The sequence below is a fragment of the Chiloscyllium punctatum genome, chromosome 23 (genome assembly GCF_047496795.1).
Source record: "Chiloscyllium punctatum isolate Juve2018m chromosome 23, sChiPun1.3, whole genome shotgun sequence".
Taxonomy (NCBI): Eukaryota; Metazoa; Chordata; class Chondrichthyes; order Orectolobiformes; family Hemiscylliidae; genus Chiloscyllium; species Chiloscyllium punctatum.
Window position 1 is genome coordinate 53,813,074 of NC_092761.1, and position 27,476 is coordinate 53,840,549.

General features: G+C 43.2%; 1 protein-coding gene across 2 annotated transcripts in view; it reads left to right on the forward strand.

The window, feature by feature from the left end:
- LOC140494079 (ATP-sensitive inward rectifier potassium channel 1-like) overlaps positions 1-27,476 on the forward strand; it is a 59,213-nt gene that overhangs the window by 15,306 nt on the left and 16,431 nt on the right. The window contains exon 1 of one of the 2 annotated variants that reach the window (XM_072593015.1): positions 13,528-13,569. The exons of the other annotated variant lie outside the window; for it this stretch is intronic. The gene's annotated coding sequence lies outside the window, so the exon portion shown is untranslated. Of the gene's footprint in view, positions 1-13,527; positions 13,570-27,476 lie in introns of those variants that run through there. 2 annotated transcript variants of the gene reach the window in all.

The following is a 27,476-nucleotide window of genomic DNA, read 5'->3' on the forward strand; positions in this document are numbered from 1 at the left end:
ACGCCATATGCCTTCTTCACTGCACTATTTACCTGGGTGGCAACTTTCAGAGATCTGTGTACATGGACACCAAGATCCCTCTGCTCTTCCACACTACCAAGTAGTCTACCATTAGCCCAGTAATCCATCTTTTTATTACTCTTACCAAAGTGAATCACTTCACACTTAGCTACATTGAACTCCATTTGCCACCTTTCTGCCCAGCTCTGCAGCTTCTCTATATCCCGCTGTAACCTGCCATATCCTTCCTCACTGTCTACAACTCCTCCGACTTTCGTATCATCCGCAAACTTGCTCACCCAACCTTCTAACCCTTCCTCCAGGTCATTTATAAAAATGACAAACAGCAATGGTCCCAAAACAGATCCTTGCGGAACACCACTAGTGACGGCACTCCAAGATGAATCTTTGCCATCAACTACTACCCTCTGTCTTCTTCCAGAGAGCCAATTCCTAATCCAAACCTCCAACTCACCCTCAATGCCATATCTCTGTATTTTCTGCAGTAGCCTACCATGGGGGACCTTATCAAACGCCTTACTAAAATCCATATATACTACATCTACCGCTTTCCCCTCATCTACCTCCTTCGTCACCTTCTCAAAGAATTCAATAAGGTTTGTGAGGCACGACCTGCCCTTCACAAAACCATGCTGACTATCCTTGATCACATCATTCTTATCCAGATGTGCATAAATCCTATCCCTTATAATTCTCTCTAAGACTTTGCCCACAACAGAAGTGAGACTCACTGGCCTATAGTTACTAGGATTATCCCTACTCCCCTTCTTGAACAAGGGAACCACGTTTGCTAGCCTCCAGTCCTCTGGCACTACTCCTGTAGACAAAGAGGACACAAAAATCAAGGCCAATGGCTCTGCAATCTCCTCCCTTGCTTCCCAGAGAATCCTAGGATAAATGCAATCAGGCCCAGGGGACTTATCTATTTTCACCCTTGCCAGAATTTCCAACACCTCTTCTCCATCTGTGCATTTCTAGCGCCACTCTAATCTCCAGCATCTAGAGTCATAGAGTCATAGAGATGTACAGCATGGAAAAAGACCCTTCGGTCCAACCCGTCCATGCCGACCAGATATCCCAACCCAATCTAGTCCCACCTGCCAGCACCCGGCCCATATGCCTCCAAAGCCTTCCTATTCATATACCCATCCAAATGCCTCTTAAATGTTTCAATTGTACCAGCATCCACCACTTCCTCTGGCAGCTCATTCCATACATGTACCACCCTCTGTGTTAAAAAGTTGCCCCTTAGGTCTCTTTTATATTTTTCCCCTCACACCCTAAACCTATGCCCTCTAGTTCTGGACTCCCCAACCAGTGCTACACTACAGGAAGGATGTAAATGCATTGAAGAGAGTATGGAGAAAGCTTTTAAGAATATCCCAAAGATGAGACATCACAATTATAAGGCTGCAGTGGAGAGGTTGAGAACAACAATGACATCCAGGGAGAGTGACAATATTTGAGCTCTAGCACTAATCCTGTGCGTGATTTTGGAGAACCATTGATAGTTTTACATTCATAGGTTCATCAAGGCTTCCCATGTCTGTGGATGCATTTACTTTTAAAATTCACCGTGTTAGTATTTTGGTACTTGCCATTTAGTCAATATTATCGGAGGTTCTAGTGATTGCTTCAACCATTGCATTTGTACCGAAGGCTTTATCAACCTGTCAGGAATGCTTCATACTTGCATTCAACCTCCTGTAGCTTTCTGACACTAGAAGTCTTCAGTTTGTCCAGCAATGTTTTTCCATGGGGTGAATGCGATCACCAAAATCAACAATTCCATTTGCTAGCATCCCATTTAAAAATCACAGAAGGAGCCCTTTTCTTTGTATCTGCTCTCAAAGTGGTCTATAGTTTCTGTAGACTTTTGTTTATTTGAATTCTGCTCAATGAATATGGAAGTTTAAATTGACCTTGAATTGGTTTTCTAATGTATCCCATGCTCTTCAAACATTTTTAATTCTTCTGTTACAATTCCCTATGTGTTGACTCTGTGTAGGCCTTCATTCTCAATTAGGCGAAAGTGAGGACTGCAGATGCTGGAGATTAGAGTGGCGCTAGAAATGCACAGCAGGTCAGGCAGCATCCGAGGACCAGGAAAATCGACGTTGTGGGCAGGACCCCTTCATCAGGAAGGAGCCCTTCATTCCCAATTGCTAAGCAACCATTAATGTCTTGGTTTTCTGCATCAGGCACACCTGAATCTGTTTGGAGCACCATCTCTGTTCACTATGTCATGCTAATGGCTTAATAGTCACCGTTCAGACTGTAGCATTGCAACATTGCATACACACAACACACGGAATCCTTAATTTTTAAAGGAAGTGATGCAGTGGTAGTGCCCCTATCCCTTGACCAGAGAGGTTAGACTAGATTACTTACAGTGTGGAAACAGGCCCTTCGGCCCAACAAGTCCACACCGACCCTCCGAAAAGCAACCTACCCAGACACCTCACCTAACACTACGGGCAATTTAGCATGGCCAATTCACCTAACCTGCACATCTTTGGACTGTGGGAGGCAACCGGAGGAAACCCACGCAGACACTGGGAGAATGCGCAAACTCCACACAGACAGTTGCCTGAGGCAGGAATTGAACCCAGGTCTCTGGCACTGTGAGGCAGCAGTGCTAACCACTGTGCCACCACGCCGCCCACAGTTTTCTTTGAATTGGTTTTCTAATGTGTCCACGTTTTTCGAGCCTTTTTAATTCATCAATTACAAATCCCTATGTGTTGACTCTGTGTATAGACCTTCATTCCCAATTAGGCGAAAGTAAGGACTGCAGAGGCCTGGGTTCAAGTCCCACCTGATCCAGAGGTGTGTAATAACTTCTCAGAACAGGTTGATTACAAAGAACAAAGAAAATTACGCTACAGGAACAGGCCCATCGGCCCTCCAAGCCTGCACCGATCCAGACCCTCTAATCTAAACCTGTCGCCTATTTTCTAATGATCTGTATCCCTCTGCTCCCTTGTCTAGGTACATCTTAAATGACACTACTGTGCCTGCCTCTAGCATCTCCTCTGGCAACACATTCCAGGCACCCACCACTCTCTGTGTAAAGAACTTTCCCTTAAACCTTTCCCTTCTCACGTGACCCATAGTAATTGAGTCACCCACTTTGGGGAAACTCCTTCCAGCTATCCACCCTGTCTGCACCCTTCATGATTTTGTAGGCCTCAATCAGGTTCCCCCCTCAAGCTCTGTTTTTCAAATGAAAATAATCCTAATCTACTCAACCTCTCTGCATATCTAATGCCCTCCATACCAGGCAACATCCTGGTGAACCTCTTCTGCTCCCTCTCCAAAGCGTCCACATCCTTTTAGTAATGTGGCGAACAGATCTGTACGCAGTATTCCAAATGTGGCTGAACCAAAGTCCTATAAAACTGTAAGATGACCTGCCAACTCTTGTACTCAATACCCCGCCCGATGAAGAAAGCATGCCGTATAACTTCTTGACCACTGTATCGGCCTGCATTGCCACCTGCACAATACAATGGACCGAAACACCCAGATCTCTCTGTACATCAGTTTTTCCCGGGGCTTTTCCATTTACTGTATAGTTCGCTCTGAACAGGATCTTCCAAAATGTATCACCTCACATTTGCCCAGATTGAATTCCACCTGCTATTTCTCCATCCAATTCTCCAATTTATCTATATTCAACTGCATTCTCTGACAATCCCTTTCACTATCTGCAATTCACTACTCTTAAGCTTATCCATAAGTAAATTAAAACTTATAGAATTATGGTAATTGGAGGCCACCTTTGATACAAATTTGTGAGGCGGAATCTCTATCGGTAAATATGGCTTTGGGTCATGCTTTTCATCACAATTGAGAGATACATGGTAAAATTCAGACCATGTTCCAGTTCCAGGAGCAGCACATAGCTGTTCAGAACTGTAACATCACCCTTCCTTATCCAACACAGCCATATTTGCTTTCTTTATCATTTCTTAATATTGGGTAATTAAGAATTGCAAAATCTCACTCAGGCCTTGTTTGTCATAAAGCCTGAAATACCCTAGTTTTCTGCCTTGGAAAAGAAATACTCCAAGTATCATCATTCTGAGAGAGTGTGGGGTGGAAGTGGGGAGGAGGAGGAATTCGCATGGCTGACCTTGGAAGTCATTTGAACTGCTACAAGGGAGTACCACAACAGTTGGCTAAATGACCTGCCTTGGTGTTTTTGTACATTGACTTTTGTTCTTGTGTTTGATGTTAGTGTCTCCAGCATATACCTCTCAAATACCCTCAACCACAACACCACTTCTCTATACACCATCTATGCCAGCTCATGCCCCAAACACTCACATCCCTGTGGTCCTCCTCATTCTCTAGGCCTACCCTTGCCTTGCCTGCTACAAGCCTGACCTCACAGACTCTCATTCCAACCCAGCCGCTCTGCCCTAAACCATGACCATTCCTAACCCTTTTGCTAACTTTGTGCCAACTCTGCACTGATACAAACATGGTACTGCCCTTTCTGTAGTGAATGTAATGAGATCAGCCAGCTGGAAATCATAGAATATGAGTTCAATGATTGGGGCTGTTAATCTGGTCCAATCAGGAACATCTGGCTGATATGAAAGGATGAATGTCAGAGATAGAACATAGAACATTACAGTGCAGTACAGGCCCTTCGGCCCTCGATGTTGCGCCGACCTGTCATACCAATCTGAAGCCCATCTAACCTACACTATTCCATGTACGTCCATATGCTTGTAATATGATGACTTAAATGTACTTAAAGTTGGCGAATCTACTATCGTTGCAGGCAAAGCGTTCCATACCCTTGCTACTCTCTGAGTAAAGAAACTACCTCTGACATCTGTCCTATATCTATCACCCCTCAATTTAAAGCTATGCCCCCTCGTGCTCACTGTCACCATACTTGGAAAAAGGTTCTCCCTGTCCACCCTATCTAACCCTCTGATTATCTTATATGTCTCTATTAAGTCACCTCTCAACCTTCTTCTCTCTAATGAAAACAGCCTCAGTCCCTCAGCCTTTCTTCGTAAGACCTTCCCTCCATACCAGGCAACATCCTAATAAATCTCCTCTGCATCCTTCTTATAATGCGGTGACCAGAACTGTACACAATACTCCAAGTGCGGCCGCACCAGAGTTTTGTACAGCTGTAGCATAACCCGTGCAATGAAGGAAAGTGATCACTCTATTGACCTGCGTTGCCATATCCAGGGTACAATGGACCTGAACACCCATATCTCTCTGTACATCAATTTTCCCCAGGGCTTTTCCATTTACTGTATAGTTTGCTCTGGATCTTCCAAAACGTATCACCTCACATTTGCCCGGGCTGAACTCGATCTGCTATTTCTCGGCCCAACACTCCAATTTATCTCTATTCTGCCGTATTCTCTGGCAGTCTCCTTCACTATCTGCTACTCCAACAATCTTAGTGTCATCTGCAAACTTGCTAATCAGACCACCTATACCTTCCTCCAGATCATTTATGTATATCACAAACAATAGTGGTCCCAACACGGATCCCTGTGGAATACCACTGGTCACAATTCTCAATTTTGAGAAACTTCCTTCCACTACTACTCTGTCCCCTGCTGCCCAGCCAGTTCTCTATGCATCTAACTAGTACACCCTGGACCCCATGTGACTTCAGTTTCTCCATCAGCCTACCACAGGCAACCTTATCAAAGAGCTGATTGAAGTCCATGTATATGTCATCTATAGAGACCTTCCCTCAACAATCAACTTTGTCACTTCCTTAAAGTATTCCATTAAGTTGGTAAGACATGACCTTCCCGGCACAAAACCATGTTGCCTATCACTGATAAGCCCATTTTCTTCCAAATGGGAATAGAACCCATCCCTCAGTTTCTTCCCCAGCAGCTTCCCTACCACTGAACTCAGGCTCACCGGTCTATAATTACCTGGAATATCCCTGCTACCCTTCTTAAACAAGGGACAATTCTCTAGTCCTCCAGGACCTCACTTATGTTCAAGGATGCTGCAAAGATACCTGTTAAAGAGTCAGCTATTTCCTCTCTCGTTTCCCTCAGTAACCTGGGGTAGATCCCATCCGGACCTGGGGACTTGTCTACCGTAATAATTTTTAGAATACTCAACACTTCCTCCCTCCTTCTGCCGACTTGACCTAGAGTAATCGAACATCTATTCCTAACCTCAACGTCCATCATGTCCCTCTCCTTGGTGAATACCAATGCAAAGTACTCAGTAAGAATCTCACCCATTTTCTCTGACTCCACGCATAACTTTCCTCCTTTGTCCTTGAGGGGTATTTAGTTGCCAATCCTTTCTCTAGTTACCTTCTTGCTCCTTATATACGAATAAAAGGCTTTGGGGTTTTCTTTAACCCTGTTTGGTAAAGATATTTCATGACTCCTTTTAGCCCTCTTAATTTCTCGTTTCAGATTGGCCCTACTTTCCTGATATTCTTCCAAAGCTTTGTCTGTTTTCAGTTGCCTAGACCATACGTATGCTTCCTTTTTCCTTTTAGCTAGTTTCACAATTTCACCTGTCATCCATGGTACCCTAATCTTTCCATTTCTAACCCTCATTTTCACAGGGACATATCTCTCCTGCACTCTAATCAACTTCTCTTTAAAAACCTTCTACATATCAAATGTGGATTTATGTTCAAACAGCTGCTCCCAATTTACATTCCCCAGCTCCTGCTGAATTTTACTATCGTTGGTCTTCCTCCAAATTAGCACTCTTCCTTTCTGACCACTCTCCTCTTTGTCCACGAGTATTCTAAAACTTACGGAATTGTGATCAGTATTCCCAAAGTAATCCCCTATTGAAATTTCACCCACCTGACCGGGCTCATTTCCCAACACCAGGGCCAGTATGGCCCCTTCCCAAGTTGGAGTATTTACATACTGCTCTAGAAAACCCTACTGGATGCTCCTCACAAATTTTGTTTCATCTAGACATCTAACACAAAGTGAATCCCAGTTGGGAAAATTAAAATCTCCTATCACGACCACCCTGTTGCTCCTACATCTTTCTATGATCTCTCTACATATTTGTACCCCTTTCTCACATTGGCCTGTAGTACAGCCCCAACATTGTTACTGCACCCTTCCTATTTCTGAGCTATGCCCATATTGTCTCATTGCCCAAGTCCTCCATAGTGCCCTCCTTCAGCACAGCTGAGATATTCTCTCTGACCAGTAATGCAACTCCTCCCTCCCTTTTACCTCCCTCTCTAACCTGCCTGAAGCATCAATATCCTGGGCGGCACGGTGGCACAGTGGTTAGCACTGCTGCCTCACAGCCCCGGAGACCCGGGTTCAATTCCCGCCTCAGGCGACTGACTGTGTGGAGTTTGCACGTTCTCCCCGTGTCTGCGTGGGTTTCCTCCGGGTGCTCCGGTTTCCTCCCACAGTCCAAAGATGTGCAGGTCAGGTGAATTGGCCATGCTAAATTGCCCGTAGTGTTAGGTAAGGGGTAGATGTAGATCTCGATGTAGATGTAGGGGTATGGGTGGGTTACGCTTCGGCGGGGCGGTGTGGACTTGTTGGGCCGAAGGGCCTGTTTCCACACTGTAGGTAATCTAATCTAATCTAATCCTGGGCGATTTAGTTGTCAATCATGCCCTTCCCTCGACCGAGTCTCAGTAATAGCAAAATTAGGAACAGCAAGTAAGAGCAAGATTAGGAACAAGGTTAAAAAAAAGGCAATGTAAACATACAATAGCAGAGCAGCATCTCTGAGAGAAGAAAGGGACAGAAGGATGGAAGGGTAAGGTAGGGGCTTTGAGGGAGTTTCAGGGGGTGATGATGATGAGGAAGGGGTCAAGGGGAAAGAGGGATGAAGAGGGTGAGGATTGGAGAGTGTTAGCAAAATGAGGGGTGAGGAGAGTGAGAGCAATATGGAGCATGAGTGTTGTGCAGTGTGAGGAAAGTGAGGGCTTGAGGAAAGTGAGGGAGTGAGGGGTATGAAGACAATGAGGTATCATGGAGAATGAAGGTGTGTGAGAGTGTGAGACAAGGAGGTGTACGGAGGGTGGGGATGATGTGGGGTGTGAAGAGAGTGAGGAGGGTGGGCGCATATGGGAAGGGTGAAGAGGCTGTGAAGAGATTGTTCAGGATGTGTGTGGAGGGTCAGTGGATGTAAGGACAGTGAGGGAGGTGTGGGTGGTGTGGAGATGACGAGGTGGGAATGGTGAAGGGGGTGAGAACAGTGATAATGGTGAGGGAGGTGTGAGGATGACAGGATGGGGCTGGTGGAGGGGTTGAGGACAGCGAGGAGGATGAGGGAGGTGAGGGAAGTGAGGGGATAGGAATGATTGAAGAGGTGAAGACAGTGAGGGAAGTTAGGGGAATGAGGGAGGTATGAAGATGAGGGGCTGGGGCTGGGGATGGTGGAGGACAGTGTGGACAGTGAGGAGAGTGAGGGAGGTGTGAAGATGAGGAGGTGAGATGGGTGAGGGAATGAGGACAGTGAGGAGGATTAGGGAGGTGAGGAGATGAGGGACTGGGGATGGTGGAGGGATGAGGACAATGAAGAGAGTGAGGGAAGTGAGGAAATGAGGGAATGAGATGACAGAGTGGGTCAGGAGAGTAAGGACAGTGAGGAGAGTGAGGGATGTGTAAAGACGAGGGGGTGGGTTGGTCAAGGGGGTAAGGAGAAGGAGGTGCGAAGATGAAGGGGTGAGGAGAAGGAGGTGTGAAAATGAGCGGTTGAAGAGAGGGAGGTGTGAAGATGAGGGGGTGGGATGGTGGAGGGGGGGTGTTGAGGTGGACGGAGTGGCTTTGGGGAGAGCTGTCACTCAGCAGGATGCCCTCTCCCCCAGTGTCATGGAGCTGCGAGCTGTGTATGGGAAGCCAGTGCTGAATCAGTGAGCTGGTGCTAATGACGCATGGCCTTGTAGAAGGCAGTCTCAGATCTCACAGCACAGCTACGTCTGCATTGCCTGTAGCAGCCAAGGTCACATTAACTTCATCTTTATGTTTCTGAAACTTTCCAGGTTTCCACAGGTAATGTCAGCCACATGACAAATTTCTCTTGTGCGCTCCTACAAAAGCGAGGTCACTGAAGTGAAATACATTCCGAAGAATGATTAAGCTTTTTATATAAAATCTGAACAGAAATGCTGGAAAACTCATCAGGTTCCCAGTGCCTGTGGAGAAGGAAACAGAGTTAATGTTTTGAATCCAATCTCCTATTTCCGATCTCCAACATCCTCAGTAGTTTAATTATAGTTTTTTTTACATAATTCTGTCCTGTCAGAGAATAGCAGGATAAGAGGGAATTGCTGGATTTTCCACAGTCCAGGGAGTCAGCAGCGTGTCTATGTGAAAACAACAGTTACAGATCACGGCGTGTCAGACAGTATCATGGAGGGAGAGCAAGCCCAACGTTTCGAGTCTAGATGACTCTTTGTCGGAGCTGAAGTGAAATGTGCAGGGACAGCATTTACGCAATAGTTTGGGGGAGGGGTGGAGGTACTGGGTCTAGGGTGCTGGTGGAGAAAACATGTTAGAAGCTTCCATGAAGTGATCAGAATGTGAGAATGGCAGAGCAATGGTGTGTCTCCTGCCAGACAAGAAATGACAGTAACTGGGATGGGGGGAGGGGAGGACATTATAACAAGTTAGAAGAAAGGGAAGAAGTGGTTCACAATTTAAGGGTGTTAAACTTAATATTAAATCCAGAAGGCTACAAAGTGCCTAGCCTGAAGATGAGATGTTGTTTCTCCAGGCTGTGCTATGGTTCACTGGAGCATTATAGCATGTCGAGGACAGACGGGTGGGCATGTGAGCAGGACGCTGTGTTCAAACGACCAGCTATGGGAAGGTCAGGGTCATGCTTGCAGATGGACAGGAGGTGTTCTGCAAAGCAGTCACCCAGTCTGCATTTGGTTTCTCCAATGTAGAGTAGGCCATATTGGGTGCAGTGAATGCGATACACAAGATTGGAGGAGAGACAGGTGAAATGCTGCTTCACCTGGAAAGCCTGTTCAGGCCCTTGGATGGTGAGCAGGGAGGAGGTAAGCAGGAGAAGGACTTGTACCTTCTGCGGTTACATGTGAAGGTGCTGTGGGAAGGGCCCTGTCAAACGCAGTGGCTGGGAAACCATAGTCAGAGAAGAAGCAACCATGTTAGCAGCTCTGTTTGGAAGGTGGCATCATCTGAACAAATGTGACATAGGTAAAAGAACTGGGAGAATGAGATGGAATCTTTGCAGGATATGGGGTGTTACAAGCTATAATGAAGGTAGCTGTGGGAGTCAGTGACTTTGTAGTGGATGGCAGTGGGTGGTTTATTCCTGAAACGGAGACATAGATATCAAAGAAAGGAAGGGAAGTGTCGGAAATGGATGATGTGAAAATTATAGTCTATGTGAGACCCTTATTGAAACTCGAAGATATTCAGGGATAGGAGAGGATTCCATTCCTTCAGAATCCAGCTTGTGTTGGACCACCCACAGAATATCGTGAATGCTGCAGTCCAGGGAACTTCCCATAGCTCTCTTCCTCCTCTCAACCAAACAAAATCTGCCTACCCCTTCACTGTCGATCTATAATCAACCTGTGTCATTAGGTTAGTCTCAATTCCATATGTTTTCATTTTTACAAATTACGTTTCGTTCAGTAACTTCTGAAAACATTAACACAATCTTTTGACAGTCTCTTGCCCACTATATTAATGGCTCTGTCAAGTAAGAGATTCAATAATCAGTCAGATTTGACCTATCTTTACAAATCCTTGCTGACCCAAATAACTTATATTTGGGCTAGGTACTGAATCACTGTGCCTCTGAAAGTAATTTTCCAGCAATTGTCCTATCATTGTCATTAAACTGACAAGTCTGTACTTTTCCTATTTCTGATTTCTTAAAAAAGTTGAGGTGACATTTTCAATTCTCTCATTCACATTAACATTTCTGTATCTAGGAGCTTCGAAAAAGTCTGGCTAACAAACCAGCATTTCTTTAGCTGCTTCTTTTAGTATTCTGTGGTTTGAAGCCATTAACTTCAAGAGGTTTCCTTATCTTAAGTTCCATTATACATTTCATTACTATTTTTTCTTATTTCAAATCTATTAAGTTCTCTCTCTCAAGTCTCATCTCCAGAAAGAATCTCAGACTTCACCTGCCAAACTAATTTTCTGAGTATGGGAAATGTTATTGTGTCTTTGACTGCCTTTTATCTGCATTCCAGCTCTCAGGAACAGAATTACTACAAGATCAACAAACCCAGTTTAAATATTGACCTACGAGATGATAAGTAATGCAATCTAGTGCCAACATCTTTGACTTTTAAGCAACTCATAATTGTTAATTTCCTTCCTTCCCTTTCTCTTAACTTCTACTTTGTATGCTTGAGTCTATAATAGGTTTGAGCAGCAATTCGCCCGTAGTTGAGGATTTTGTTAATAAACCTTTGATGGTACCTTAAAGACTTTTTACTGTGGGCTCATTTCTAGGATTAAAACTCAAAAACGTAGGCTTTGGGGAATATGTCTTGGCCTACTTCAGTAAGTAATGGGATAAAAAGGGAAATTGTTACATCAAGCAATATCTCATTATATTGGGCATAAGGAGAGTAAAGCAATCCTAATGTAAATTTGCCCCATTCCTCTATTGTCTGCGACATCAGGAAGCAGTTTTCCTGAATCACATTCAGGCCTATGGGTTCCGATACTTAAAGAGAATAATGGGAGTATTCTCTGTTATGAGCAAAAGCTCATATTGTGGAGTAGTACAGCTGGCTTTTACCACTTTCAGTGTTTCAGTTTCTTTATTTACTTACTTTAACCCCCATTTACTGCTGAGCCCGACAATCTCTACAAATGAATACCTTTTCTTTTGCTTTAATACCTTACAGTTTCTTCCTTTCTGTTCACTATGTCCTGGTGCATAACGTGGCTCAGTGGTTTATTCAGTCCCATTCCAGAGACTTAAGCACATAGTGTAGTCTAACATTTCAGTGTAGTGCTGAGTAAGTGCAGAACTGTCAGAGGGTTAGTACTGAGGGAGTGCTGCACTGGTGCAGCGTAAATACTGAGGGAGTGCTGCACTGTCAGAGATGTCATTTTTCAGATTAAATGTTAAACTATGATCCCATCTGATCTTTCTGGTGAAAACAAAATCACATGTTACTGTTTATTGAGATATTCTGATGATACCAGTAAAATGTGCCATACCCAACTCAAAATGTTCACTCTGCTTCTCTCTCTACAGCTGTTGCCAGACTTGCTGAATTTCTGCAGCATTTTCTGTGTTTGTTTCAGATATTCAGCATCGACAGTATTTTGCTTTTATTTTTATCAATGTGTCAGCCCTCAGCACTGAAGACGGGTACACTCCCACTCTCCATAACCAATGTAAACCTATTTAACCTATAATTTTCCTCTTGTGAGCAATCTATCACTATCTAGTTTTCTGCTACATTTCTTTCTGAAGAAAAATTACAACAAGAGCCACTGCTGTCTCCTCACCAACTTCCTTCAGTAATCCAGATTTGGTTCCGTTGTCACAATTAGCAACTTGCACAAATCTGTACAGTCTCTTCCAGAATCATAGATTTGACTAATTGAATCTGCACTGACCCTCTGAAGTGCATCCCACACAAAACAACCCCTACCCTATATCTCTGCATTTCCTATGGCTAACCTACACATTCCTGGAGATTATGGGCAATGTAGCAAGGCCAATCCACCTAACCTACACCTTCCTGGAGACTATGGGCAATGTAGCAAGGCCAATCCACCTAATCTACGCATCTTTGGACTCTGGGAGGAAGCTAGGGCATCTGAAGGAAACCCACACAGACACAGGGAGAATGTGCAAATGCCACCCAGTCATCAAACACAGGCCCCTGGTGCTGTGAAGTAGCAATGTTAACCACTGAGCAACTGTGCCACATATTGAAAAGTTGTAAGGAGATCACCTCAACATTGATCTGAGGTCAATGAAATAATAACAGGCATTGAACTGGATTTGAGGTATTGTCATTCCACTCAGATTCCAGAGAAATCCCCTTGAGGGTTGGTGCCAGAGGAGCTTTAAAGAAATTAGATTAATTTAAAAGTCCTTTTATCGCTGTCCTGCCAGGAGCTGACTATGGGGGTCAGCAGATGAAGAGGGCATTGCTTCTGTAAACCATTAAACCATGGAAAGGAGCATTCCGTGTGTGGGAATGATAGAAACAGGCATAGTCAGAGTTCTGTGGGTGAGCTCCGCTTCACACTAGAAGGGATGGGACCCCTTCAGGTGAGCCTTTGTTTTCAATATGTTTGAATTATTTTAATCCGGTTTTAATTATACATTTTCTGCATTTGTTTAATCTCAACCATGGCAATAATGATTGTTCTGGAAATCCATGTAACGTGTTGGAGCTGACACCCTCTGCTTTATAACAAACTCTCTGTACTCTGGGCTCTTAAACTGTGGCATGTGCCCCGGATTAGAACAAGCGCAGCAGATTAAACTCACAGCTTCCACAGTGCGAACCATCAGCTTGGGTGCTGCAGCCCTGGGAAAGGGTCAGCCCTGCGGACAGGAAGGAGAAACACGGTATGTGGGACTCAGGGCTGGTTATCGCTCTTTCTGACTCTTCCACTTGACTTTTCTCTTAGCCTTGTTTGGTCATCATCAATAATAAGAAAATAATGAGCTTTACAAAATGTATCAGATTGATCTCAAGTTTTAGAGATATGTCTCTGTGTGTTTATACCCATGAATGTCTCTGTTGACCACTGATCATGGTTGTGATTCTGTGTGTTTATATTTATGTTTATACCCATGGTCAGTAGATGTGTTACTATGAAATAGTGTAACTGATTTTCCTTTCATTTGTTCAGTTCTCAAACTCAAAGAAGGAAATAGAGGGTTTGAGACTGATTTCACTTAGTGTTTATTCCCTTTAGAGTATGGCCTAGGTTTCTGAAGTGTGTAGAGAGAGGTCGGGGTTGTAATTATTTTTCAAATGAGATGGAACAAAGCTTAAATTGTCTCCCAGCTCACTCACTCACCAGGAACCGGTGACCACCTATACTGAGGATAGTCCAGACCAACCTGGAAGAGTTGACCAATTCTAAATATCGAATCATTAAATGGCACTAAGGAGGCCATTCTGCTTGTCAAGACTGTACTGGCTGTCTGCAAGAACTAATCAAATATTCCCACTCCCTCACCTTTTCCCTTAGCACAAGCACACTTTGGAAACATTGATTGACTCCGTATCCATCACACTATCAGGGAGTCCTTCCTGAACCAAACCACTCACTGCATAAAAAATACTTCATTTATGTTATTTTTATCAAGTACCTTAAACCATATCTTTTCTTCCAGTTCCTCCTGCTAAAGGGAACAATTTTTATTGATCTGCTCTGCCTAGAGCTCCCATGATCTTAAAAAAGTGTTGATCAAATCTGCTATCCTTGGAGAATAAGCCAAGCTTGTTTCCATGTAACTGAGGTCACTGATCCCTGCAATCTCTCTCATAAAGCCTTTCTGAACCCTACCCCGACCTTCTTCTGAAAATGTAGGGCCCAGAGTTAGAGATAACTCTCCAGGTGAGGTCATATCAAGTCATAGAGATTTATTACAATGTTCTTGCTCTTGCACTCTGTGCCCTTATTTATAAACCCAGTATCCTGAATGCCTTTTTTAACAACTTTCTCAACCTCCCCGAACACCTTCAACAATTTACGCACATATATTCCAGGCTCCTCTGCCCAACTGCCCTTTTAGCATTGCACCCTTTATTTTATATTGTCCTTCCATCCAAACAAAATGTATCACTTCACATTTTTTTCTGCATTAAATGTTTGCTCATTCTAAATACTTAAGAACTGTAGGACTAATGAAATGTTACAGCATGGAAAAGATATTGCTGCCTAATATGGCTGCACTATCTGAGTAAACTGACCACCCATTCTAACCTCACTTATCAGTATCTGGTCTGTAGCCTTGCAGGTTCCAACACATCAGCTGCAGGTCCACCTCAATTATCAAAATTAGGCAACAAATTCCAGACACTCACCACCCTCTGCGTGAAAGAGTAGGTTCTTATGTAACCTCTAATCATTTGAACGATCACCTTACATTCCTAGGTGATAGACCTTTCCGCTAGGGATTACAGGGTTTCCTGTCCACTCTGTCTAACCCCTTCCTTAGTTTGTACTTGCTGTAATTATGTTTTACAATTTTTTTTTCAATTGAGTCACCCCTCAGCCACCTTTGTTTCTAAGAAAGACAACATTAGTCTATCCAATCTTTCCTCATAGCTGTAATTTTCTGGTGACATTCTTGTAAATTTCCTCTATATTCAACCTGAGGCAATCATGGTTCATCCTGTAATGTGGTGACCAAAACTGTATACAAAACTCTGGCCGTAGATAACCAGAATCTTACATTCTTATTTTGTATTCAATACCTCACCCAATGAAGATAGCCATCCCATATTCCTTCATTACAATTTTATCTAGCTGTTCCATCATCTTTAGGAATCCATGGGCATTCAATCCAAGGTCTTTCTCAGTTCCTCGACCTCTCTCAGTATCCCCTGTTTAATGTGTGTTCCTTTGGTTTTATTTGCTCATCCCAAATATTATAACCTGACACTTCTCCGGATTAAATTTAATTTACTACTTTTCCACTAACTCTACAAGTCCAATGATATCATCCTGAAGATGACAGCTGTCTTGTCGTTATCAGTAACCCTGCCAATCTTCAGATTTCCCATTCACACCTCTGCAGTTTGAGTCTAATTCATTAATACACATCACAGACAGAAAAGGATTCAACAGCTCTGTCAAACATCACTGGAAACCATTTTCCATTTGCAAAACAATCTGTCAATTCCTTGATTCCAGCCTTTGAGCCACATTCAGATCCAACTTGTTCCACTTCACTGCACCACTTAAGCTTTGTCCTTTCTGACCAGTCTACCATGTAGGGGCTTGTGAAATGCCTTACTAAATCCATGTAGACAACATGTGCTACACTACCCTCATCAATCCTCCTTGTTACTTGCTCAAAAAAACTCTATTAAATTAATAAAATTTGACCTTGCCTGAATAAAACCATGCTGACTATCCCTGATGAATCTATGTCTTTCCAAGTAACAATTACTCCTCTCCCTCAGTATTGATTTCGCTAATTTGCTACCACTGAAGTCAGGCTGATGGAACCAAAACTATTTAGTTCAAATCTTGCACCCTTTTTGAATAATGATATAATGTTTATAGATCTCCAATCCTATGGCACATGGCCTGTATCTGGTGAGGATTGGAAAGTGATCCCCAGAGCATGATCATTTTCTCCCTGGTTTCCTCTAATGGCTGAGGGTGCAATCCATTCAACCCTGGAGACTAATCCACATTGATGCTCCACTTCTTGCCTTTACAATATGCTCATTTTATCCAATATTTCACACTCACCTACTTCAACAAGAGGATCTTCCCCATTCTTGTCCTTTGTGAAGACAGAGAGAAAGTACTCATTGAAAATGTGTCCACATCATATGCATCTATGTATAAGTTATTATGTGTCTCTGATTAGCCCAATCCCTCCTTAATCATTCTTGAAGTACTGATGAAACATCTTTGGAGTTTCATTAATGTTACCGAGTCATATTTTAACCTTCCTCTCTTTTCTTTTTTAATTTCCTTTTTCATTTCACACTTATACTTTCTTTACTCCTTAACTTCCTAAAGTATTAATTTTTTTGTGAGATTGTCATAAGCTCTATTTTCTAATTGATCTTTTTTGGTATGCTTTTGGATATCCAGGGACTCTAGTTTTGGTGGTGCCACCTTTTGTCTTTATGGTGATGTGTCTATACTGTGCACAGAAAATCCCTTGCTTTTTAAAGCATCCTAATAATTTGTCACTGACCTTCCTTTAAGTAAAGCAAATGCTTTCACCAGATCATCTCTTAGCTTTGGAAAGTTGTCTTCCCCAATTTAGAAGTTGTACACTATTCGATTGCTGTTCATTTCAACCATGTGGCTAAATCTAACTATATCATAATTACTATCCCACTAAAAATAGTCACCCACTATTTCTTCATCCACTTCTCTAACATCATTTCCTAAAACTGAATGTAGAATTGCACCTCCCTCTCATTAAGTTTATTATGTTCTTTTGAATGCCATTCAAGAATTTTGTACCCTCCGTGCCTTTCACACTGTTTACGTTCCAGTTATGTTCCAGGGCAATAAAGTTTCCATCTATTAATGCCTATTGACATGGCAAGCAGAAATTTGCCAACATTGTCTATCATCTCTTGAAGCCTATGCCTCTTCTCAATGCAGCTTACATTACTTCTAAGTTTTGTCTCATTTGCAAACTTTGAAACTGCACCTTGTTTACCAAATCTAGTTCATTAAGACATATCACCAAAGGTAGTGGTCCGAGTACTGACCTCTGAGGTATCTCACTGTGTACCTGTTTCCAATATTCAACAAAGGACTACCAAGGCTCTGCTTTTCTTGTCACTCAAACAGCACTGTGTCTGTGTCGCTACTCTTTCCGTTATTCTATAGGCTTCAATTTCATTGGCAAGTTTATCATGTGACACTTTAGCAAATGCCTTTTTGAAGTCTACATCAACTACATCACCATTATCAATCCTCTGTGTTACTTCATTAAAACTCAAACAAGTTGGTAAACACTAAATGCCATTAACGAACCTATGCTAGTTTGTTGAATCTGCACTCATTGAAGTTAATGTTAATTTTATCCTGGATAAATCTTTCTAAAATCCTTCCCAACATTAAAATTAAACTAACTATCCTGTAATTGTATGATTTATTAATTGAACAAGATGATAACATTTGCAATTTGATCATCCCCTGGCACTGTTCCTCTATTGATCGGCAATTGGGACATGATGCCCAATGATTCCTCAATTTTGATTCTTATTTCCCTTACATCTGCCAATGTATCTTAACGGGTCCTGGTGACTTATAAACTTTACGTAAAGCCTGCCTACTGCCCCACTTGTACAACTTGAGCCCACCTTGTGTGTGAACTACATTCTCTTTTACAATGATTTTAACAGCACCTGCTTCGTCATAATGCCACAAGAAATAGAACTGGGAGTAGGCCATTCAGTCCATTCAGCCTCTTCCACAATTCCATAATTTCATTGCTGATCCAATTCCTGAGTGTCCCCCTTAACTCTGAAATCCCTTTTCAAATGAAAATCTGTCTAATTCAGCTTAAATACACTCAATGGTTCTGCCTCCACTATTCTGTTACAAAGCCAAACAACCCTCTGAGAGAAAGAAAATACTTCACAGTTGCTTTTTAAATAGGAGGCAACTTATTTGGAAGCTGTGCTTCCTAGTTCTAGATTGCCCCATGAGTATAAACATGCTCTTTCCATCTACCCTAAAACATTCACTTACAATGTGATCTATTTCAATAAATCTCATTTTACTAGACTCTAACGAGTAAGGAAAGATCCAATCTACATTCTCTCCATTTATGTAATATCCTGCTTTTCTATTCTACCTGCTAAAGTGGACAAACCCACACTGGTCCACGACATATTGTTTTGTGCTTACTGATTTAATCTATTTATAGCCCTTTGCAGCCACTGTTTCTCCCCCTGACAATTTTTTTTCCTCCCTATCTTTGTATTATCAGCAAAACGTGGCTACAATATAGTCAGTTCCTTCATCTAAATAACTAATCTCGATCGTAAATTGCTAAGGGTCTAGGACTGACCCCTGTGCTACTTCACTAAATCCAATTTGCCAACTTGAAAATGACTCTAAAACTGAAATTGCTGGAGAAACTCAGCAGGGTCTGGCAGCATCTTTGGAGAAAGAAACAGAATTAACAGAGACCCTTCTCTGGAACTAGAAGCAGCTCGGAAAAAGTGGAAAAGGTGCTGAATGTGCAAGATGGCAGGTGGAGGTGACGAGTGAGCAGACACGTGGAGATGGAGCCCAGAGAGGGAAAATAATAGTTAGGCAGACAAACTAACTTCATCAATGACGATGATTCTACATTCCACTGGGGCAAAGAATTCCAAAGGCCACCAATCTAAGTGAAGAAATTACTGCTCATCTCAGTTCTAACTGGCTTACCCCTTGTGCTGAGATTGAATTCCCCTGATCCTGGATCCCACTACCAGGGGAAAATCCTCTCTGCACCTTCTCTGTCTACACCTTCCTAAGTTTCTATGAGATTAACCTTTCATTCTTCTAGACTCCAGAGAATACACGCCCAGTTTCCACACTCTGGATAGTGCCACCATCTCAGGATTAAGTCTGGTGAACCTTCGCTGTACTCTCTCTGTGGTAAATACACCCTTCCTTAGGCAAGGGAACCAGAACTGCACACAATGTTCCAGGTGTGGTTTATCCAGTGTTTTAAACAAATGAAGCAAGATTACTTTTGCCCTGTAGTCAAATTGTCTTGTGGTAAAGGCTAATATAAAAATTGCTTCCCAACATTGCTCGCTGTATCTACATGCTCACTTTCAGTGAATTATGAATAACAACAGCCTTAGACACCAAGGTGCATTTGAGCATTCAATAATTTCCTATATTACGTCACTCAAGTACTCTGCACCTTCATTCCCTCGCCAAAGTGGAAAACCTCACAATTAGCCACATCTATTGCATCTGTCACATTCTTAGTCACTCACTCAGCCTACCCAAATCCTCAGGAAGTCTTTTATTTCTTTGGTTCATTCATGGGATCTGGGCATGTTTGGCTAGGCCAGCATTTATTATCAGTCCCTAATTACTCTGAGGGGAGTTAAAAGTCAGTGGGTGGCACGGTGGCTCAGTGGTTAGCACTGCTGCCTCACAGCACCAAGGTCTCAGGTTTGATTCAAGCTTAGAGCAACTGTCTGTGTGGAGTTTGCACGTTCTCCCCGTGTCTGCGTGGGTTTCCTCTGGGTGTTCGGGTTTCCTCCCACAGTCCAAATATGTGCAGGCTGGGTGAATTGGTCATGCTAAATTGCCCATAGTGTTTAGGTGCATTAGTCAGAGGGAAGTGGGTCTGGGCCGGTTACTCTTCGGCTACTGGTTGGACCGAAGGGCCTATTTCTACACTGTAGGGAATCTAATCAATCACACTACTGTGGGTCTGGAGTCATGTCGAGGCCAAACCAGGTGCATTTCTTCCCTTAACAAAAAACTAATTAGACATAAGAACAAGATGGATTTTTCTGACAATCAATCACAGTTTCCTGATCATCTTAATTCGAGATAATTATATTGAATTCAAATTCCACCATCTGGCAAGATTCAAATCCAGGTCTGGGTCTTGGATTAGTAGTCTATATTAATCGATAAGGTAATACCACTCGACCATTGCCTCTCCATCCTCTTTGTAGCCTTCTCACTCCTAACATTTCCACTCAGTTTTATATCAACTGCAAAACTGGAAACATTACAATGACGTCCCACATCCAGATCATTGATTCAAACAGCTCGACCTAAACTCTGATTCTTATGATACCTCACTGATCACAGCCTGCCAAGTGAGAATGAACTATTCAGTGCTACTCTCTGCTTTCTGCCAATGGATCAATCCTCAATCCATGCATGTAATTCTCCAATCCTCAAAGAGTTCCAACATTTTGACCCAGGAATGGTGAAGGAACATTAATAAAGTTGCAACTCAGGATGGTGTGTAACTTGGACAGGAACTCGTAGCTGGTGTTGTCTCCATGCTTCTGCTGTTCTTGTTCTTCTGCATGATAAAGATTGAAGGTTTGGAAGCTTATTTCAAAGGAGCCTCAGCAAGTCGCTGAAGATCATCTTGTAAACATTGCTGTCACTGTGTGTTGGTGAGAGATGAAGTTGTTGTTGAAGCTTATGGATGGGGTGATCACCAAGCAGCTGCTTGTTTTCCTGAATGTTGTTGAGCTTCCTGTGTATTTTAATGTCGCCTCCTCCGTGGTTGGTTTTAGAATGTATTGTGGAGACAGTGAGGAGCAGCTGCTGGAGAGTCACCTCGAATAGAGAGTTTTGCTGGAAAAAGCACAGCACGTCAGGCAGCATCAGAGGAGGAGGGGAGTCAATGTTTCAGGTCAGAACCTTTCATCAAGACTGAGACGGGAAGGGGGATGCAAAATTAGTAGAGGGAGAGGGGTGTGGCTGGGGATAGCACAACAATAGGTGGAGCAGGTAGAGGTGGCTGTGATTAGTCAGTGGGAAGGGTGGAGCGAATAGGTGGGAAGGAAGATTGACAGGTTAGGTCAGATCAAGGGGGCGGGGTGGAGAGGGATGACTGGGCCTTGGGATGAGCTGGGAGGTGGGGAGATTTGGAAGCTGGTGAATTTTATGTTAAGGCTGTATGGTTTTAAGATCCTGAGGCGGAGGATGAGATGTTCTTCATTCAGTTTGTGTGTGGCTTTGTGTTGACAGTGGAGGAGGCCCAGAATGGACATGTCATCAGGGGTGTGGGAGGGGGAGTTGAAATAGATGGCAACTGGAAGGGGAGAGGGTTGATTGGAGCGTATAGACCATAAATGTTCCCTGAATCACTCTGCTAGTTTGCTTTCAGTCTCTTTGATGGAGAGGAGACCACATAGGGAGCAATGGATGCAATTAATCAGGTTAGAAGAAACATAGGTGAATCTTTGCTGGATTGGAATGATTCTTTGGGGCCTTGGATAGAGGTGAGAGATGAGGTGTGGGGCAGGATTTGCACCTCTGCAGCTGCAGGGAAACATTTCGGGTATGGACGGGGCATTGGTGGGGAGTGTAGACCTGATGAGGAAGTCGCAGAGGGAATGGCCCAGTGAAAAGAGGATGGAGTGGGGAAGGAAGGTGACAGATGGCAGAAGTGGTGAAGGATGGCATATTGGACTTGGAGATTAGTGGGTTGGAATGTGAGGGGCAAGAGGACTCAAACCTTGTTGTGGTTGAGGGGGAGGGTTGTTTGAGGGCAAAGGTATGGGAAATGGAGGAGGGCATTGTTGATCATGGGGTGGGGAAATTCCGGTCCTTGAAGAAGGAAGAAAGTACTGTTCTAAGCAACTATTCCAAATACACTCAATGGCCTCTTCTGTCCCACTCCTTTTGACAATTTCATTCATTCTATCTACATTGGTATTAATCATAGAATCCCTACATTGTGGAAACAGGCCATTAAGCCCAACAAGTCCACACCGACCCTCCGAAGAGTATCCACCCAGACCCATTCCCCTACCCTATTACTTTATATTTTCCCTGACTAGGGCACCTAACCTATACATCCCTGGACACTATGGGCAATTTAGCATGGCAAATTCACATAACCTGCATAACTTTGGTTTGCGGAAAGAAACCAAAGCATCCAGAGGAAACCCATGCAGACACAGGGAGGATGTGCAAGCTCTCCACAGACGGTCACCCAAGGTTGGAATTGAACCTGGTCCCTGACACTGTGAGGCAGCAGTGCTAACCACTGAGCCTCCATGTCACCCTTCCATTATGCTTTCTATTATTTATTGATTGATACTTTGCCCTGTTCTAGCCACTGCCAGGGGCTATAAAACGTGCCCCTACATCATTTCCTTTCTAACTAGTTAGCTCCATCCAGACTGATTCGACATTTAGATACGCTGAAATAAGATTATTTCTCATAACTGTACTGATCTCATTCTTCATTATCAAAGGCACCACCATCTTTTCCATAATTCCCCATTTCTGAAATGTCAAATATCCTTGAAAATTGAATCCGCGAGTTTGGTCACTTTGCAACCATGTCTCTGTCAACCTTGTTATTTCCAACTCATTTCTTTCAATATGTGCCATCTATTCGTATTTATGTTTTCATACTTTATGTTATTACAAATGGATAAAGTGCTTTTAATCTGTCTTTTCCATTTTTCCTTTTTCTAATAAATGATCTTGATGCACCATATGCTTGCACATTCTGTGCCCTCCTTTCACCCTCTGGTTATCATTGCCCATATTGTTACCCTGCAATATTGCTCTGTCCTTTATCTTTAACCTTCCAGATCTGCCTACATGCGAACCCTCTGACTAATATTTACCAGAATATTGCCAGGAATGGAGGGTTGGAGTTATAAGGAGACGTTGGATCAGCTGGGACTTTCTTCACTGGAGCGTAGGAGATTGAGGAGTGACCTTATAGTGGTTCATAAAATCATGAGAGGCATAGATAAAAGGAATTGCAAATGTCTTTTCCCCATGGTAGGGACGTTCAAAACTAGAGGACATAATTTTAAGGTGAGAGAAGAAAGCTTTAGAAGGCACCTGAGGGGCAATATTTTCACAGTGGGTGGTTTGTATGTGGAATGAACTAGACCATAAGACCTTAAGACAAAGGAGCAGAAATTAGGCCATTCAGCCCATCAAGTCTGCTCCGCCATTCAATCATGGCTTCAATAAGTTTTTCAACCCCATTCTCCCACTTTCTCCCTGTAACCCTTAATCCCCTTGACAACCAAGTACCTATTTATTTCTGTCTGAAATATACTCCATGACATGGCCTCCACTGCATTCTGTGGCAATGAACTCCATAGATTCCCCACTCTCTGGCTGAAGAAGTTTCTCCTTAGCTCCATTCTAAAGGGTCTTCCTCTTACTGTCAGGCTGTGACCCCGGGTCCTAGTCTCTCCTGCCAATAGAATCATCTTCCTGACGTCCACTCTGTCCAGGCCATTCAGTATTCTGTAAGTTTCAATTAGATATGCCCTCATCCTTCCAAATTTTGAGTATAGACCTAGAGTCATCAAACGTTCCTTATATGTTAAGCCTTTCATTCCTGGGATCATTTTAGTGAATCTCCTCTGGAACCAGTCCAGGGACAGTACATCATTCCTGAGGTATGGGGCCCAAATTGCTCACAATACTCTAAATGTGGTCTGACCAGAGCTGTATAAAGTCTCAAAAGTACATCCCCACTTTTATATTGTGGTCCTCACAAAATAAATGCCATCATTGTATCTACCTTGCTAACTATCAACTCAACCTGAAAGTTTACGTTAAGAAAATCCTGGAATAGGACTCCCAAGTCCCTTTGCACTTCCAATTTCTGAATTTTCTCCCCATTTAGAAAATAGTCCATGTCTCTATTCTTCTTACCAAACTGCATGACCTCACACTTTCCCACGTTGTATTCCATCTGCCACTACTTTGCCCACTTTCCTAATCTGTCTAAATCCTCTGCAGCCTCCCTGCCTCCTCAATGCTACCTGTTCCTTTACCTATCTTTGTATCATCTGCAAACTTAGCCAGAGTGCTCTCCGTTCCTACAACCAGATCATTAATATATAAGGTGAAAAGTTGTGATTCCAACACTGACCCCTGTGGAACATCGCTAGTCACTGGCTTCCAACCTGAGAAGGACCCGTTTATCCCCACTCTGTTTTCTGCCAGACAGCCAATCCTCTATCCATTCTAGTACCTTGCCTCTAACATGAAGGGCTCTTAGCAGCCTCCTGTGCAGCACCTTATCAAAGCCTTCTTGAAGTCCAGGTGGATAACATCCATTGGCTCTTCTTGGTCTAACCTGCTCATCATGTCCTTAAAGAACTTTAACAGATTTGTCAGGCATGACCTTCCCTTGATGAAACCATGCTGACTTTGCCCTATTTTACCACGCACTTCCAAGTATTCAGAAATCTCATCCTCTACAATGGACTCCAAAATCTTACCAATGACCAAGGTTAGACTAATTGGCCTACAATTTCCTGCTTTTTGCCCTTACTCCCTTCATAAGCAGGGGGGGTTACATTAGCAATTTTCCAGTTTGCTGGGACCCTCCCTGACTCCAGTGATTCCTGAAAGATCACCACTAATACCTCCACTATCTCTTCAGCGAACTCCTTCAGAACTCTGGGGTGTAATCCATCTGGTCCAGGTGATTTATCCACCTTCAAACCTTTCAGTTTTTCTAGTATCTTCTCCTTAGTGATGGCTGTCTTACTCCCCTCTGCCCTGCAACTCTCTTGAACTTTTAGGATATTACTCGTGTCTTCCACTGCGGAGACTGATGCAGAGTACTTATTCAGTTGCTACACCATTTCTTTGTTCTCCATTACTGCTTCTCCAGTATAATTTTGCAGCAGCCTAATGTCCAATTTTGCGTCTCTTTTGTTGTTTACATATCTAAAGAAACTCAAACAATCTTCTTTGATATTACTGGCTAGCTTACCCCCATATTTAACTTTCTGCCTCCTAATTTGTTTTTCCTTATTCTTTGTTGGTCTTTGTAGGCTTCCCAATTCTCTGGCTTTCCACTGCCCTTCGCCACATTATATGCTTTCTGTTTTGCTGTTATGCTGTCCTTGACTTCCCTAGTCAGCCATGGTTGCCTTATCCTCCCTTTACAAAGGACAAAGAAATTTACAGTGCAGGAACAGGCCCTTCGGCCCTCCAAGCCTGCGCTGATCCTTATCCTCATCCTTATCTAAACCTGTCATCTATTTTTCTAAGGATCTGTATCCCTCTGCTCCCTGCCCATTCATGTATCTGTTTAGGTACATGTTAAATGACCCTATCGTTCTTGACCTTATCATCTTCACTGGCAACGTGTTCCAGGCACCCAACACCCTCTGCATAAAGAACTTTCCATGTATACCTCCCCTAAACATTTTCCCTCTCACTTTGAACACGTGACCCCTAGAAATTGAGTCCTCTACTCTGGGAAAAAGTTTCTTGCTATCCACCCTGTCTATACTTCTCATGATTTTGTAGACCTCAGTCAGGTCCCCCCTCTACCTCCTTCTTTCCAATGAAAATAATCCTAATCTACTCATCCTCTTCTCATAGCTAGCACCCTCCATACCAGGCAACATCCTGGTGAACCTCCTCTGCACCCTCTCCAAAGCATCCACATCCTTTTGGTAATGTGGCAACCAGAATTGTATGCAGTATTCCAAATAGGGCCGGACCAAAGTCCGATACAACTGTAACATAACCAGCCAACTGTTGTATTCAATACTCCATCCAATGAAGGAAAGCATGCCTTATGCCTTCTTGACCACTCTACTGACCTGCGTTGCCAACTTCAGGGATCAATGGACCTGAAACCCCAGATCTCTCTGTACATCAATTTTCCCCAGGGCGTTTCCATTTACTGTATAGTTTGCTCTGGAATTGCATCTTCCAAAACGCATCACCTTGCATTTGTCCGGATTGAACTTCATATGCTATTTCTCTGCCCAGCTCCCCAATCTATTTATATTCTGCAGTGTTCTCTGTCAGTCCACTTCACTCTCTGCTACTCCACTAACCTTCGTGTCATCTGCAAACTTGCTAATGAGGCAACCTACACCTTCCTCCAAATCATTTATGTATATCACAAACAACAGTGGTCCCAGCACCTTCCCTGTGGGACACCACTGGTCACAGGTCTCCATTTTGATAAATGGCCTTCCACTACTACTCTCTGTCTCCTGTTACCCAACCAGTTCTCTTTCCACCTAGATAGAATACCCTGGATCCCATGCGACTTCGCCTTCTTCATCAGCCTACCTTCTGGAACCTTATCAAATATCTGATTAAAGTCCATCTACATCACTTGCCTCATCAATGAACTTTGTCACCTCTTCAAAGAATTCTATTAGGTTTGTAAGACATAACCTTCCCTGTAGAAAACCATACTGCCTATCTCTAATTATACCCATTTGGAAGAAAATGGGCTTATATCTTATCCCTCAGTATCTTCTCCAGCAACTTCCCTACCACTGACATCAGGCTCACAGGTCTGTAATTACCTGAATTATCCCCGCTACCCTTCTCAAATTAACAATTCTCCTGTCCTCTGGGACGTCTCCCGTTTTCAAGGATGTTACAAAGATATCTGTTAAGGCCCCAGCTATTTCCTCTCTCGTTTCCCTTTGTAACCTGGGATAGATCACAGCTGGTCCTGGGGATTTGTCCGCCTTAATGCCTTTTTTAATACACGATACTTCCTTCCTCCTTATGCGGGCTTGACCTAGAGTAATCGAACATCTATCCCTAAACTCAACATCCATCATGTCCCACTCCTTGGTAAATACCGACGCAAAGTACTCGTTAAGAATCTCACTCATTTTCTGTGACTCCACACATATCCTTCCTCCTTTGTCCTTGAGTGGGCCAACCCTTTCCTTTGTTACCCACTTGCTCCTTAAAATGAATAAAAGGATTTGGGGTTTTCATTAATCCTGCTTGCTAATGATATCTCATGACCCCTTTTAAATCCTTGTTTCAGATTGATCCTATATTCCCAATATTCTTCCAAAGCTCCATCTGACTTCAGTCGCTTAGACCTTATGTATGCCTCTTAGTATGCTTCTTTTTCCGAGGGATGAATTTTTGCTGTGTCTCCTGAATTATTCCCAGAAACCCCTGCCATTGCTGTTCTACTACGTTTCCTGCTAGGCTCCTCTCCCAGTCAATTCTACTCAGCTCCTCCCTCATACCTCTGTAGTTACTTTTATTCAATCGAAATGCTGTTATATCGGATTCCACTTTCTCCCTTTAAAATTGCAGAGTAAATTCTATCAT